The sequence below is a fragment of the Botryllus schlosseri genome, chromosome 1 (assembly GCF_051294905.1).
Source record: "Botryllus schlosseri isolate E-star chromosome 1, Bs_hap1, whole genome shotgun sequence".
Taxonomy (NCBI): Eukaryota; Metazoa; Chordata; class Ascidiacea; order Stolidobranchia; family Styelidae; genus Botryllus; species Botryllus schlosseri.
Genome location: NC_137236.1, coordinates 23,696,308 through 23,712,060, shown reverse-complemented (window position 1 = coordinate 23,712,060; position 15,753 = coordinate 23,696,308). Strand labels below are relative to the sequence as shown.

The window sequence follows — 15,753 nt, the reverse complement described above, 5'->3', positions numbered from 1 at the left end:
CTCGCCCTACGATTCGAAATCGGTCGTCTCGATAATTATTCGCACAAATCGGATTATCCAACAGATGTTCGCCGATGGCAGAATTAATGTTGCGCACAAAAAATCCGAAACGATGACCTCTTTTTAGTTGTTACGCACTGTTGTCCAAGGGTCTGCGCATTGAGTTGGTGAGTGTGCGCTGACTCGTCAAAAATTAGAGGAAACATTGCTCGTGACTCGTTGTCGATTTGAAAATGATCCATGATCCAACTCTAAATTTCGTAAGGTGTGTTTGCAATAAAGATCAGCTCCTTCAACGTATCTAATTAGAGCCTATACCTAATAAGGTCTTCACTAAAAAAGGGTCAGCGCCTTTCCAGAGTGTTCTGTGCCGTGTATAATTTGATTCACTCGCATTGTCTTTAATATGACGAGCAAATGGTTAACAGTACAGATAAATTTGTTTACGGCTCTTGTCACAACTAATAACATTGCCACTTCATACTTTGCTATATTAATAAGGCAGGGCGACCATATTTTGGAATCCGGAAAGGAGGACATATATTACAAATCATAAAAGACCGATTACCGGACTAGAAAACTGCTGATTCTAAGATTTGTACTATAATTTCTTGTTGTGTTGACTAAAATAAAGTCGTCTTTCTGACTCGACTCTCGATTTATATACTTTTTACCTATACTTATGTTGTGTTGATTGAAAAAGGATGATAATTCCAGTCCCACTCCTGAATGGCCTGCGCGAACTTCCGAATTGCAGACTTCGCGTTATTTATGCCCATTACCATGACTGTCGAAGCTTTAAATGAGTATTGATTGCCAAGAGGAGGATATTTTGGCGTTTTCGGATAAAATTTTTGATTTCCAGAAAATGGAGGACAAAATCCTCCTAAAGGAGGACATATGCTTAATGTAAACAAGGTGCATACGATAAGTCTTCGGAATAAAGAAATTATTGTTCAATTGATATGGTACTGAAAGCAATAATATGTTAAATTTTCCTTAATCGTGCAAAACATCTCTACACCCCGTCTCCATGGCCATGTTCGCGTGGCGCAAATGTCTTGCTTTATTGATTCGTCAATATCGCGCTAATTGCACCTTTGTACAGTATAACTTAGTATCAGCATCAGATAATGTCAAAGAAGCCCATGTAAGTGTTCAAGTGGAAGCACAATTATTGTTGTAAAAATTTCCCCTTAATTACGAGTATAAGTGAGGATTTACTAGACTTTTCAGATCTACTTGAAGTCGAAGTGGAGAATTAAAGATTGGAAAGTACTCTGATTGGTAAAGTTGAGTAAGTAGTTCACTCATAGGCACACCCCACTTGCGTACTCCGAAACAGTACAAGTACATTTTACTGATCACCTCTGCTTACCGTTGATCACCGGGTTGTACTGGTCTCCTGCAACAGCGTTCACGGTAGCATTTTCAAAATGTTGAGTGACGTGATCTCCTTTCGCCAAAACTGCATGAAAATGGATCATCTGATTTTAATAAATATTGTAATACATAACAAATACCACTTGATTCCAGATATACATGCGTACGAGGATGTGATTATCTTTTGAAAACAATTTCGGTAGGCTCGACAGCAGGAATAAGTTATAAAATTATAAATACGAAGTATTACGCAGCATAAGGAAATTCCTAGCAACGCGGGTATTCGTTAATGCGTAGGATTTTTTTCAATTCAGGAGCTTCATGATGGTTAACTATGTGTAATGGAAACTGGTAATTAACGAATATGGGTTATTTTCTGAACATGAAGCATCGGAATTGCCTCCCGTCGAGGCTAAGTCATCAGTACAGATCAGGACTATGCCTATTATCGTCACAGCGCCATCCGTCCAGTAATTTTCAAATATAGGAAAGATGTGGGCTATTCATTGAAAAGCGACCGCTATGTGAGCATTAGGTAACGACTAATCTTTCCATTTACGATCATAATGTGAAAAAAAGCACTCACTTGCGATGCTAGGATTCGATGATAAGCCGCGACTAGTCGGGTCGTGACCTCCTTCTGCCATTGATACAATTTGAGATTTTCTCGGATTGTAAAATCCGATTATTAAATCAGCAATTATCCTATTATATATAGTTAGCTGTCGTATTGACAAATTTGTGTTGACACCAGTAAAATTTATATGGCGACAGAAAATAGTTGTGATTTTGAAATAGTCACGATCTTACAGAGCAGACTATCCTTGCTAATGAGTTCTGAACGAATCTTGTCATATAACATTAGATCTGCTTGCTAACTCGATCGGGTATGATGACGATACTGGTTTGTGTTAACTAAATATCTACTTTTCAATGTTATCGTCCACTCAGTAAGATGTGCTGGTCAAAGTGCTTCTTTCTAATGATACCTGAACATCATTACGTATTTTCTCAAAACGCGGATTCACTCATGCATGTTTCCCGGACGCGATTGTTGCCGCGCAGGTTTCCATCGTACTATTTCTCGCTTAGTTTACTGAGTTTATTTTCAGACCGCTATGGTTATCGTCGGGTCAACTTCACGGCTCTTTTGCTTCTGTACGGAAAGTTAGCCCAGAGGAATTTCCCGTGCCTGTCGTCAGAGCTCAGTCGAAAGTGTGCCTCTATGGATTTAATAGCTGGCGGATAAGAATATATGAAATAGTTGCTGAATAAAAGCACTTTTAGTTGTTTCTGGCTGTATAATAGTTGTAAGAAGAAATATGTGATATTGGAAGGTGACTTTACACTAGAGCAGGGGCGGCCAACTTCTCCAGTCGGCAGGCTGGATATAGGAAAATTAAGTACTTGGCGGGCCGGATTGCTGAATTGATACATTATCCGCCCATTTATCCACATAAACAAGGAATAATTCGTATTTAATGAGTGTAATTTAACGACAGCAATGTAGTTTTAAAGCCATTTCTCGCCAATAATGACGAAGACAATGTGGATTTGAGAACAGCATTGTCATACAGGCACCACCATGTCTGCTTCTCTCTGATGAATCAACACACTGTGCAATCCACAATGAAGATTTCAAGGCGTTCGATAAGCCCGATACCCCAAATTTACCAAATATCAATTCATTAGAGTTTAGTTGAAGACGAGATAGCGAGATTGTTCAACTGTGGGGCCTATTTTACCTCGATATTAAATTCATGCGGCCCGCGGCCCGTTTTCAGTTGGCGACCACTGGCATAAGCGGTGTCTTGCAAAAGGTTAGAAGTGGGCCGTGTTACAACTCGACGGTTACGGAATCAATAATAAGAAATGTCGGCGTGATGTAAATGACCTGACCATTGTAGTCGACAAACACCATGATTACCACAAATGACATTTGGGTTAAGTACATCGTAAATGCCGATAATGCAAATCTTCTCGCTTCGACGAACTTACGCGTTAGCTCCACCCTCGCTCGCTGCGCATACATGTGTATAATAAAATATGGTGACTAAAATCCGATGTATTTAAACATGTAGTAGGGAATCCTGGAAGACTGGGGCCGCGGGCCACATTATCATGTAAGACGGAAAACTGTCTGCGGGCCGGATCCGGCCCGCGGGCCGTATGTTGCTCGCCCTGCACTAGAGGCAGGATGTGAAGATACATACCAGACGGCATACCATCACTGGTAAAGTACTTACATGCAGTATTCTGCAGTAGTAAGCAGTCGTTTTGGTATGTATGGTCGCTGGTTATTGACTTCTGTTTCTTCTACTACAGTGGTTCCCAACCTTTTTCGGTGGCAGGGCCAAATTTAGAATTTCAGAGTACGGTCGGGGCCGCACGAATACCAGGGCATTGAAAGGAACCCAAAATAGTCACCAAAATATGAAAATTGGCATTGTTCCGATCATTCGCTTGACGCCATTGGCCTTTGTGTTGCCGCGCTCCCGTTGTTCAGAACAATTAACCTTTGCTGACTATTTCGGAGTGGTTTTAATGCCCTGGCGAGATTTCAATTCGTATTTTTGGAATCAGTGCGACATTTGCTTTCGATAAACACCGACATATCAAATTATTCGAACGCTTGGGTCGCGAGCTATAGGACTACCAATTATGCTGCTTTTTGCCGGCTAAGCAGTCCGCATCTCGGCGTATTCAATCGTGAGTCACTTGTTGCACATCTATCCGTAAATTAGTTATCAATACCCAGGGCCGTAACAGCACTTCGTCAGCCCCCCCCAAACGTTGCTCTTGGGCCCCCCCATGATAGGGTGATAAACCTAACTTCGAAGCCCCCCAGACCCCCCTCAGGCTAGATGGCTGTTTACCGCTATTTATCATCTAAATCGGGTGTCCGTTTTAGGCAGCATCTCTCGACTGATCGCGCGAAGCGCGATAAATTTTTGATAATTCATGATTGAATCGGTCAATATAATCGGCAGTTGCATATATATGGTATCAATTTTTATCCTCTCTCTGCTCACGTAATCAGATTGACCGGTTGAGCCGAGTGAGTTGTGTTTGAAAAGGTAAGACCACTCAATAATAATTAAACATCTTCGAGCGTATACCCTTTGGCAGGAACGAAACAGCACTTCGTCAGGCCCCCCAAAACAATTAGGTCTTGAGCTCACATAGGGTGATAAACCAACCCCCAGTCCCGTTGCTCGCTTCTGCCACGAAATCAGGATCACCGTTTAGTGAGCCAGCGTGGAGTGCGAAAATTTTCGATAATTCAAAATAAAATAGGTCACTAAGATCGGGAATTGCATAAATATATCTATCAATTACTTGTCCTCTCTGCTCACGTAATCAGATTTACCGGTAGAGCTGAGTGAAGTGTTTTGGAAACTGTAGCGCCCGTGAATAATAATTAAACATATTCGGACGGGCGGACACGTTGGTACGATTTCGTTACATGATGTTATTTCGTGACCTCCAGTCTGCTATATCAAAAAATATAGAATCGCCCAAACGTACTAAACTAAAAGATGCACACGATTTCAAATTGGTAGTTCTTCACTGGCATATAATTATTCCCTGTGGGATGGTAGCCTATTTGTCTCGTGAGGTTCAGATTGCCAAGACAGGAACATTCGGCGCGAGTCATTTAGGCGCCTATGGTCAATTATAGGCTTCCTATATGTATTTTGTATATACATAACGAAATTTTCGGTCAGCGTAAGGGCAGTCCTTTACGGCCAAGGTTTCCTCGCTGCCGATCGTTCTGGCACACTTCTTGGAGTCGCATGTTACATGGCCTGAAACTTTATATGTCTTCGTGCGTCGTGGCGAGGTCATGGCCAACGCCGATATGCCCACTTGTATAGATGTTGCGTATTTTATCTTGATGGAAGAGTACCCAATAATTAAGGTATTTTGAGATTTGAAATCGCGCGCAGCGCGAAAAAATTTTTAATAAAATTTCATAACATACTCTATAATTTATGCTAATTCACTAAATAATTTTGGGCCCCCTTTGAGCTCGCTCCCTCCAATTGGGGGGCTTGAGGTGCGGCAGTTACGGTCCTGTCAATACCTATATCTATAACTGTAGGTACTGGTCGTTCAACAGGAAAGTTAGCGCACATTACATTGAAACAGCAGTGACGTAATCTTAGCAGTCTACTCACAACTTTCCTGCAATCCTAATTGAAAACTCCAGACTCCAAGCCAAGCAAAAGTCGATTTCTCAATATTTTTCTGGGGGCCGCAAGAAGGCAAGCTGGGGGCCGCATGCGGCCCTCAGGGCCGCGGTTGGGAATCACTGTTCTACTATATTCTCAATAAGAAGCGCGACGCGTCTTTTGCGTCTGGCTGCTTCGGCAAGTCTGGTGCGTCCAGAGTATTTATAGATTTTTTTCTAGTACTGTGGAATTCGTCATGTACACCAGGCCAATTTTCAGCATTTTTATTCCGTAGCTGCCGACTTGATAGGTGGATAGGTGGGATGTTTTCAGATATATTTATATAATGATGCAGGTATTATCCGACCTGCCATGTCCTTTGAATGATCTGTAACAACTGCAAATATGAATGAAAAGACGAACCCATGTTCATCATAATTTAGCGCTGCTGAAAGGTCAAATGACAGTCAATTATGTACAGTTCATTACCTTCACCCCCAACCAGAAACGAACATCATGAACCGAGATGCATGAAAAGACATTTTACAAATACGCCAATAATGTTCGGACTGACTCGATTACCTAAGTGGCGTTCTAAACAAAACTACAAATCGATTGGGATGGAAGAATTATACAAAGTTATTCCTGATTAGGCCGAACTGAACATATCTTAATTGTAGTCGACTATAAGGAAAAACTTTTACTTTGTCAAATATCACCAATGTCAATGATGTCGTAATGGGTGAGACACGAAAACTCCACTCGATTCAACGCTTTATACTACAATCGGAATCGAACATTTTGCCTAACCGTAGAAATGGCATGGCAGACCAAATGAGACCCACATATTTATGTGTTGCCGTTGACAGATCTATGAAAACAATTCATTCAATGCTTCACAGTAAAGGCACCGAGAAATCGTTATGCTACGCCTATCCTAGGCTTCAGTGAGTAATTAAGTTTATGCACACACGGTGAATCGGGTTTGACTGTTTGAAGGGTATATCCATTCAATCCATTATTAGCTATTTGCTCAAAGAACTTTCGAAATCAATTCGAATCTCGAATGACTATAATCTCTCGCCCATGTATGCGTTAGTAAAATTTGGGAGTGTAACGCAGATATCAAAAGCGTTATGTAAACATGCTAATGAAAATCTGACTTCGACACTTTCGCTGTTTACATAGAAACAGTTCCTGGACGAACTAACTGATAATATCATTGCTGATGTTCATTATCATCAATCAACCAAAACAGTCATCATTTCAACACGGGACAAATAAATGGTGATCTAACGACTATCAGGTAAGGACATAGTAGCGAAAGACTCTTTTACTCGGTTGTTGTACATTTACGTCAAACGCCGTACATGATTTAAATTGGAACCCAACGAGTCTATCATGTGGAATAAACTGAAGCGCGAGTCTCCATGATTACCAGTATATTTTCATGTTGACCCCAATCCTTGATTTTCGCAACGCAGGTATACAGAAAATCGTGTCGTCTGCTTCGATGGGGTAGTCTACTGCCAGATAGCATAATCCTATATTGCAGTAAATAACCTAGGCTGTTCGTCTAGAAAAGTAGTGTACAACGGGGGGTCCGTGAATCATTTCCAGTGGGTCCGCGAAATGTTCAAACAGTTGATAACCTACTTTATATATATATTTATATCAGGAGAATCACGAGGCAGTTTGTGCTTCATTACAGCTAAAACTTGATGACTCACATAAACAGAATCGCCGTCTCGGATGAAATGACTGTGCAAACTCATGTTAATTTACTATAGCTTTCTGACACAAATATATTGCTGTTTATAGATGTTTGTTGGGGTTGATTCGAACTGTTTTCAAAATCCCATTTTCTCATGTGATATACATAAGCCCTATTCCAGAATAACTTCAAGCTGAGCTACTAGATAGAAATGACTAGGCTTGACGTTGTATGTTCATTAAGAAATCTCTTGCCCTATTTTGGCACCGTTTCAATCATGCGCAATGGAGTCATTGGAAGCATTGCCCTTAATTACTACATTCGCCACCACCTATCTTCACGGAAATGGATTTTCGGTACTCATTCGTATCAAATCGAAGGCGCGGGATTTGAATACACGATCACGTAATAAAGAAATGCAGAAATGCGCTTTGAAATAATCTAAGTCCACCCAATTTCTACATAAATAGTATGATTTTATTATCAAGAAAAGTCATTTTATTGCCGTTTATAACTAGCCTACAGGAATTATTTGTAGGAAAAAGGTGACTGTTGCACTGTTTCACGATAATTGGACTAAATTGGAACAAAAGATTTTTTGGTCCGCAGGGGTCGGTGAGGGCCGGAAGGGGGTCCGCGGAGACAAAAACGTTGCGAAACACTGGTCTAGAAGTCTATGAAATACATAGTGAATATAGACAGAATAAGACAGAATAAGAGCAAAAAGAGAATATACAGCTAAATCAAGCATATAGATGTCAATTAAAATGGTACTCTGTGTCACGCCAAACACAGTTATCGATCTATACGTTATACGACCGCGCCGAGCGTGTGTGTATGTATTATACAGTTGTTAACACATAGCACTACTGGCCACTTGTAGTTTGTCCGGATGAAAAAAATTAATCTCTTAGTGATTTTTATTATTCCCCCGATATACCCTTAAGTTATAATAAGTGGCGACTTCAGATGATTTTCAACTGATCCGATACCGTGTTTGTACCGGTGCGCATTCCTCAGGGGTCGTGCTTTCTTCTTTTTTGAAAAATGATCCAAAATATTCAGAAATTAGACGCCTATAGCATCCGCGTAATTGGCGTTCTTGTAATAGCCATTGGGATTTAATATTCTTCTCCGGGACCCCCCCAGCAAACACGAAACAGCCCATTGAGGTTAAAAAAACGTTTTTATTTGGTTCATATTAAAGACTAGCAGGATAGTTTTAAGTCGGTTTTTGTGTCGACGCGTTTTAACGCGTTCTTCACGCAAATCGGGATCGTTAATAAAACGTAGATAAAACTGTGTATCTACAATGCTTGAGAACGTACAATCGATGGTCAGAAAAACATCCTGAGATACTAACATCCCTGTATTCCCATATTTAGGCATACCTGAGGGTGGCTGCGGACACATACACGTATCACAGTACACATTGCCTTTGATGAACTTATAATTCATACAGAAAACAGTGTCAACGAAACTCAAAGAAAATAATTCAGAACGAAACGATGTCAAAGAAGCGAATGAAAAAATAATCAAGCCAACTGATTTTGTGTCTCCTTCATCTTCTGATGACGAGGATAAGACGCTGCTTTCTGCCTTTTTCCCCATAGAACCCTACAGAGAAACAACAACATTGAATGTTAAAGACATGCTCGATCCTGTTTAGATAGCTCTTAGTACTACGCAGTGTTGGGATGACTCGAGTCACTTTGCAAAAATGACTTGACTCGACTCGGCGCTCGAGATATATGGATTGACTCGTGACTCGGAGTAAAATTCACGAGTCAATTTCAAGTAATCAAGTAAACGGTGTCAATTAAATCACCCTATATCTTATGTACGTTGGGATTTTTTGCGATATGCCGGTATCACTTGTGAGAGCAAACAGCCATTCACTGATCGCACCTTTCACTGATCCTGTTGTTACATCATAATTTAATTGACCGCAAACGAAACGGTCACAGCTTATGCTTGCGTTGTCGTCGTAGTAGTAGTTTATTCGGTTAGCAAGGTATATTTGTTTCTCAGACAGCACAATGGTTAAATTGCGCGGTGCTATCTTTTACCAACTCTCCTGTATAATTTAAATCGAACGAATATTGTCTATGCGTCCCTATTCTCACGGAAGGGTAGTATATTGTCCCTTATCAATTTATTGCAACTTCTCGAGGCTTCGTATTCGATCCTCTATTTCGGCTGATAATAGAACGTAGCGTGTAGCTATAAAGTTACTCACATATGCTATTAGCAGTTCTACGTGTGAGTGATAAAACGCCTTTTGCATTTATATTTAACTTTATATTATTTGATTGAAGATAAATGACCGATTAATCCGTCTTTTACCCAGCAAAATGGAATGCGAGAACGTGTCGTCCGACATCCGACTTCGCGCCTGCACTCGCGAAGAAATCGTCGGCGATGAAACCTTTGCACAAAGTGATAGACGCGCTTTCACTGAACTCTTCGATATTGATATGTCCAAGCGTTGATTAATCATGTCCTGGTCAAATAAGCCCAGCGGTATACAGCGACGGCCCACAATATATGCAACTAACATTATTTCATTGACCTAATTGTTTCGTGAACTTTGAAAAAATTTGAAAAGGTTGGCCACCCCTGCACAAACCATAATAGACTTTTGAAAACGATTGGCCACCCCTGCACTAACCATAATAGACTTGCAATGTTAAATTACATAACATTCTGTTGAATAACATTACATCGTATTACATTTGAATAACTGAACCATGACACTGAATTGGTTAATCGATTGAATAATGATTGACAAAAATTTATTGATACCGTACATCAGGGGTGGCCAACCTTTTCGGCCAACGGGCCACATGAGATTTCCAAACCATTGCGTGGGCCACTTGAATGTTGATGTGCTTTTTTAGTCGTTCGATAGGAACGAACCGGATTATAGGTAACGGTAAAAAAGGACTCATATTACCACACATCAAAATCGTTAACAATTATGTCATGAAAACATGTCCTAGTCACGCAAAGCGCGAAAATATTATTAAAGTTAATGAAAGAATTAGGTCAATAAAACATTGTTAGTTGCATATATTGTGGGTCGACGCTGTAAACTGCTGGGCTCATTTGGCCAGGACATGATTAATCAACGCTTGGACGTATCAATATCGAAGAGTTCAGTGAAAGTGCGTCTATCACTTTGTGCAAAGGTTTCATCGCCGACGATCTTTTCGCGAGTGCAGACGCGAAGTCGTATGTCGGACGACACGTTCTCGCATATTTGCCAATATAGCTAATATCAATTCCGTAAATAAGACGTTTCAGGAGGAGACACCAATACTAAAAGCAAGAAATCGATTGGCAATAAATCGAGCGCAGCGCTAAAAAAATATCAAGACAAATAAATCCTTTACGAGATATTCTACTTTATGGTCATATACAAAGATGGCTCCTGGCTACGCCAACATGTCGGAACTGATATTTTAGTCATCAACAGCCTAAAGTCCGCGGTCAGGCTAACATTCGCACACGCTGCGCACACACGACAGTCCTGCTGGAGACGCGATAGTTCAGGCTGGTAACATAGTGTAGCCAGAATACCCTGCATGCCGCCAAACAATGTGTGGGGGTCGCTAATATTCTGGCTGCTCGTTTTAATATTTTTGATATGACGATAAAGGGGAGGTGGCGAAAATTTTAGCTATTGTCAAGGTAGCTTGTCAAAAAAGTTCGAGAACCACTGAGCTAGCTCAACATTTACATGGGGTGTAAGGTAGGCTACTGAACACATATAGATAGGTTCGAAGGTAAACGTAAATGTTGCTCACTATATATGATCTTGTACAACGCGAGCTTGTTAAAAGCCTCCTTCCCAGATTTTCCAACACGGCTGTAACTGCTCCACACACGGGTAGTAGCGACCTTTTTCATGATGGATCTGACAGATTGGCCAATTGCGTCGCCTCCAACTGAGCTGAATCCAGCTATCTGAAATCATAATATACAAACAGAATTATTCAAGTGCAACGATCATACCCGACAGGGACTTCACAAAAAGACTTGGACAATTAGAAATATTTTAGCTTTTCCTGATTAGATTGGAATTACAGTTAGATATATTTCCGAATCAGAGTAGAATAAGGATTATAGCTGCACAGCAGTTGTCTGCAAATTAGATTTAAATTAGAATTATAGCTACAGTTTGTATACAAATTAGATTAAAATGATTAAATTCGAGAAAACTCGGACATCGCATCAAGTTCCTAATCATGGTCCATTCTTATTAAGGACATGAGAATAGCAAATGTCTGTACCGTACAGCAAGCTTGGCTTGTTTCACACAATAGGCATACAGTCGCCTTTACAGGAAAACCAGGAATTGGATTAGAAGTAAAACAAAAATGCATAATCATGCATCCAAGCCTCTTGCTTTGAGTCTGGAGTTTTAACTAGGATTGCAGAAAAGTTGTGAGAAGACTGCTAACGTTACGTCACTGCTATTTCAATGCAATGTGCTGTGTAACTTTCCAGTTGACCGAACAGTAGCTATAGATATAGGTATTGATAACTAATCTACGGATAGATGTGCAACACGTGGCTGACGGTTGAATGCTGAAATTGATGTCAGTTTCAAATTATTGTTTTTTTTTCAAAATAAGCTATTCGCCTGTGTGCAACAACACTATTCCGCACTAGCAGAAACGGCTTCGTCGTTGTACTAACGCATGGTGTATCATATCTGTTTGTGAAAGGGTAATGTATTGCATCTTATCAATTTATTTCTCTATTCTCTATTTTGGCTGGTAAAGTTACCAGTTCTAGAAGTTCTATATACTGAGGCTGTGCAATTACTTACGCAGTTTAACAGTTCTGCGTATATGTGAGCGATACAGCGTCTTCTTGCGCGTATATTTAACTCTATATTCGTTCATTGGCTCAGAGTCAATTACCGCTCAATCTGTTTCAGACAGCTAGCAAAATGCAATGACATAATCATGCCTCATACGACGAAAAGGCACCTTGACTTGAATTTTGACTCAACTCGAGTCACATACAAAAATCGAGTGATTTGACTCGAGTCACCTTCGAAAATCGATTAACCTGACTTGACGCGAGTCAAAATATACAATATGGCGGTATCGTATCTACAGGGGTTCTTAAATACTTTTGGTCATGAAACTAAAATGCGGATATTCGACCCCCACATTGTTTTCAGAATATTAAAATGAATCTAGTGCACATAACTATCCCCGCAAAGCATGAAAATATAGTCTCAAGTTACTGAAGATACCTCATTACTCTAAAGAACCCTATTGAGGGATTCTGGGTACAGCAGTTGCAGTTATTGCTTCACATCCACGAATCAAACATTGATACTTGGTTTGAGATTGAGTTTTTGATATCAATATAATTATCAAAGTCAGTCCGTTTAAAAATTCTAGACATACCGAGGGAATACTACGAAAGTATGTAAATCCACTTTTGCGATCGTCTCAGTGTGATATTGTGACAGTCCGGTCTGCCAAGTGGGAAGTTGCTTCTGCGTTGGATGAACTTTAAACTGCAATTGTATATCATGTTTTGCTAGCCATAAGTCTCAGAAGTATTAGAAATATTCAGCCTCATACCTGCGGTACAATCTTTTTGTAGAACAGTTTAATTCACTTTCCGGTCAAGAAGTTTACCAATTTTTCCAGCTCTTACGCATCTGCTTGCTCTTCCGAAAAAAATCAGTGCTGCTGTTTCTGAAATCGAAAGCAGTAGGTGGTAATCTTAGCGCTGGCAACTCGAGCTCAAAATTTTGTTTAACCGGTCTCAATCGAAAGCTACTGTCACATTGATTTCGAAAATATAAATTAAAATTTGGTCTGGCCACTGGAACCCCCCGAAAATAACCTTCAATGTCCGAATCTACATTGTTTCTAACAATTGTATCGCCCGTAGACAATAGTCGAATAAAGTCTCTTTTCGACTGTGACGCCAACAAGCGTCTCGGCAAAGTCGAGCTGTGTTTCCCATGATTGTCAGAGTATTTTGCGACATATAATTCAATGTGACCCGAATACGTCGAGTAGTTTTTGCATTTCGCATCATCGCGCATCCACGAATTTTGATTATACAAATGCAGCCTACCTACGCATATCACTGCGGAATTCGATATAGATGCGTACTTCCTTGCACGTAGCAGATGAATCCATTCGGCTCTTTGTGGGTCATAAATTTCATCGGAACTGACAATATTATAACATAGTTCTAATGTGAATGAGACACCAGTGCGATAACACACTAGGTGTTCTCTGCGCATAACAGGCTAATTAACGAAACAGTGTTTATAGTGCATCATAGATAGATAAATTGTACCTATAATTGGGATGTTCGGCAGTTTGAAATCATACATTTGCGATATCTGCGACGCCGATCAAAACATGGCGGCCAAAAACCACTTAGATCACACACCACTGTTTATGCCATTTTTGGTTTGGTTGGGATGCCGTTTAGGACTTAGCTGAATGAATTATGAGAATGAGCCGTTTTGTTAATCAGTCGGTTAATCGCAGAGAATAACTGGTGTGTTCTCATTTCTATTTGTCCAAATTTTTATATGCGCGACAAAAAATATGAAAGTAGGCTACTTGCATTTTAGGACGTATTCGCGTTTACAACGATTGATGCGATGCAACCAACTCAAAGTAGCTGCAACCAATGTTCCCTCCAATTTTTCAAGAGTCTGCACGCAATCAACTTGGACAACAGTGCGTAGCGACTAAAAAAAGGTCATCACTTTGATGTTTTGTGCGCAGCTTAAATTTTCTGTGCCCAGATACGGTGTCAGCATGTCGCAATTGCACACTTGAGCAGCTTACAGGGAACATTGGTTGCAACACCTAAAACTACGTTCCAATATTGCCAATTCAAATAAAATTTAGGAACCATCAAGACCCGAATGGAACTATATAATTGTTTTGTAAATTGGCCAGCTAGCTTCAAATAAGTACACGTTGATGTTGATAGTAAATTCTACAATATGCGTTGGCTTCAGTGCTATCATTTGTATTCTCAAATTTGTAAATGCGCTACGACGCGAAATACTAAAACTACTCGAATAGGACGTATATTGGCATCACATCAATCTCTAGCAACATACTCAGAGGGTCACGGCCTCACCGGGAGCACGGCTTGACTTTGCCGAGACGCTCAATGGCATGGCGTCACAATCGGTACCGTGCGTACCAAATGTTAATCGGCATTCAGCTCGGGCGCCCCTATTGCTCAGTAAAATGAAAATTTCCAACTTTGTGGGAGATTTTAGGGGGTTTCAGTGCCCGGACGAGATTTTAATTAGTATTTTAGGAATCAGTGAAAAAGTAGTTGGTACAGCTGGTCGCCAGCGCTAAGATTATACCCAGTAGGCCGTGTCATATAATCTCCTACATGTTACGGTATGTTATCATAATATGATACGAAAATGACTCATATAAGCATAATTTTAGAAACTTACGTGGATAACTGCAGACGACCAAGCCATTGAGCAACTCATATAGTATGCAGTCCGGTACGGTGATTGTCCCTGATAACATGCTACATTATAATGTTATAAATAGCTGAAAATGCTTGTATTATTATTATTACAGCCACCGAAATAGACGTAATTTTCGAACTGTTTGCAGCAAGTCAAACAGGTCTCGGAGTCATAAACTACAGGGTATTCCTTCAAAATAGCATATTACTCGCTCAACTATGTACCGTACACCTAGTTTTTACCCACATCCGGTACCAGTCGCAATTCCAGCTTCCAGAATTTAACATACACAACTACAACCACATTACGAAACAGTCATCCCGCGAACGAAGCGCGAAGCGCGGTTCAAATTTCCAGAATAATCTAGAAGTCACGCTCGGATAACCACGTATAGTTAAGTGCACCCATTCGACTTATTTAGTTATATTTACTCGGAATAAAACTGGAATTCATGCTCAGCTAGCGAAACAGACGAGACTCACGAGACAATGAATATAGGCTGTATATAATGATGACGGTAAATCAGAAAATAAGGTTTTCGACCAAGTAACACGAATTTATACTGATGGCAGCACTCTATCAAAACGCAACGGTATCTACAGGCTCCAAATAGCTTCCCACATCAGAATACTTACCACCAAATTGGAATTCATACAGAATAATTTGATCCTCAAGATCATTTTTCCTACGTATTTTAAACATACCTCTGAAACATAAAAATCGAAACCCTAAAATAACCATTCGAAACCATCCCGAAAGGTTTTTTTACGGTTCTGTGTTTGCTGGGCCGAGACTAGACCACGACTCCATTGGGATCGCGACCCCTCCTTTGGAAGCCCCTGACTTATAAAAATTTGACTCAATGCTGAATAACAAGAGGGTTTATCTCGAAAGTAGAAGGACTGCACAATAGTGTCCTGGAATTTTTACGATAGTGAATTCTATCATCTGTTCGTACCTCTACAATCCTATATACAGAA

The 15,753-nt window shown here is 40.3% G+C and overlaps 1 long non-coding RNA gene across 5 annotated transcripts; it reads right to left on the bottom strand.

The window, feature by feature from the left end:
• Window positions 1–8,704: 8,704 nt before the first annotated feature.
• LOC145445325 (uncharacterized) lies at window positions 8,705–15,555 on the bottom strand. Of its 5 annotated transcripts, XR_013916965.1 has the most exons (6): window positions 14,753–15,555; window positions 13,387–13,484; window positions 12,882–12,998; window positions 12,702–12,814; window positions 11,082–11,241; window positions 8,705–8,889 (listed from the first exon to the last, which is right to left on the bottom strand). It is a non-coding gene; the product is annotated as an uncharacterized LOC145445325 (long non-coding RNA). The 5 variants fall into 5 exon arrangements; XR_013916963.1 differs by having other exon boundaries at window positions 13,387–15,551; XR_013916964.1 differs by lacking the exon at window positions 13,387–13,484 and having other exon boundaries at window positions 14,753–15,550.
• Between the last annotated feature and the right edge of the window lie 198 nt (window positions 15,556–15,753).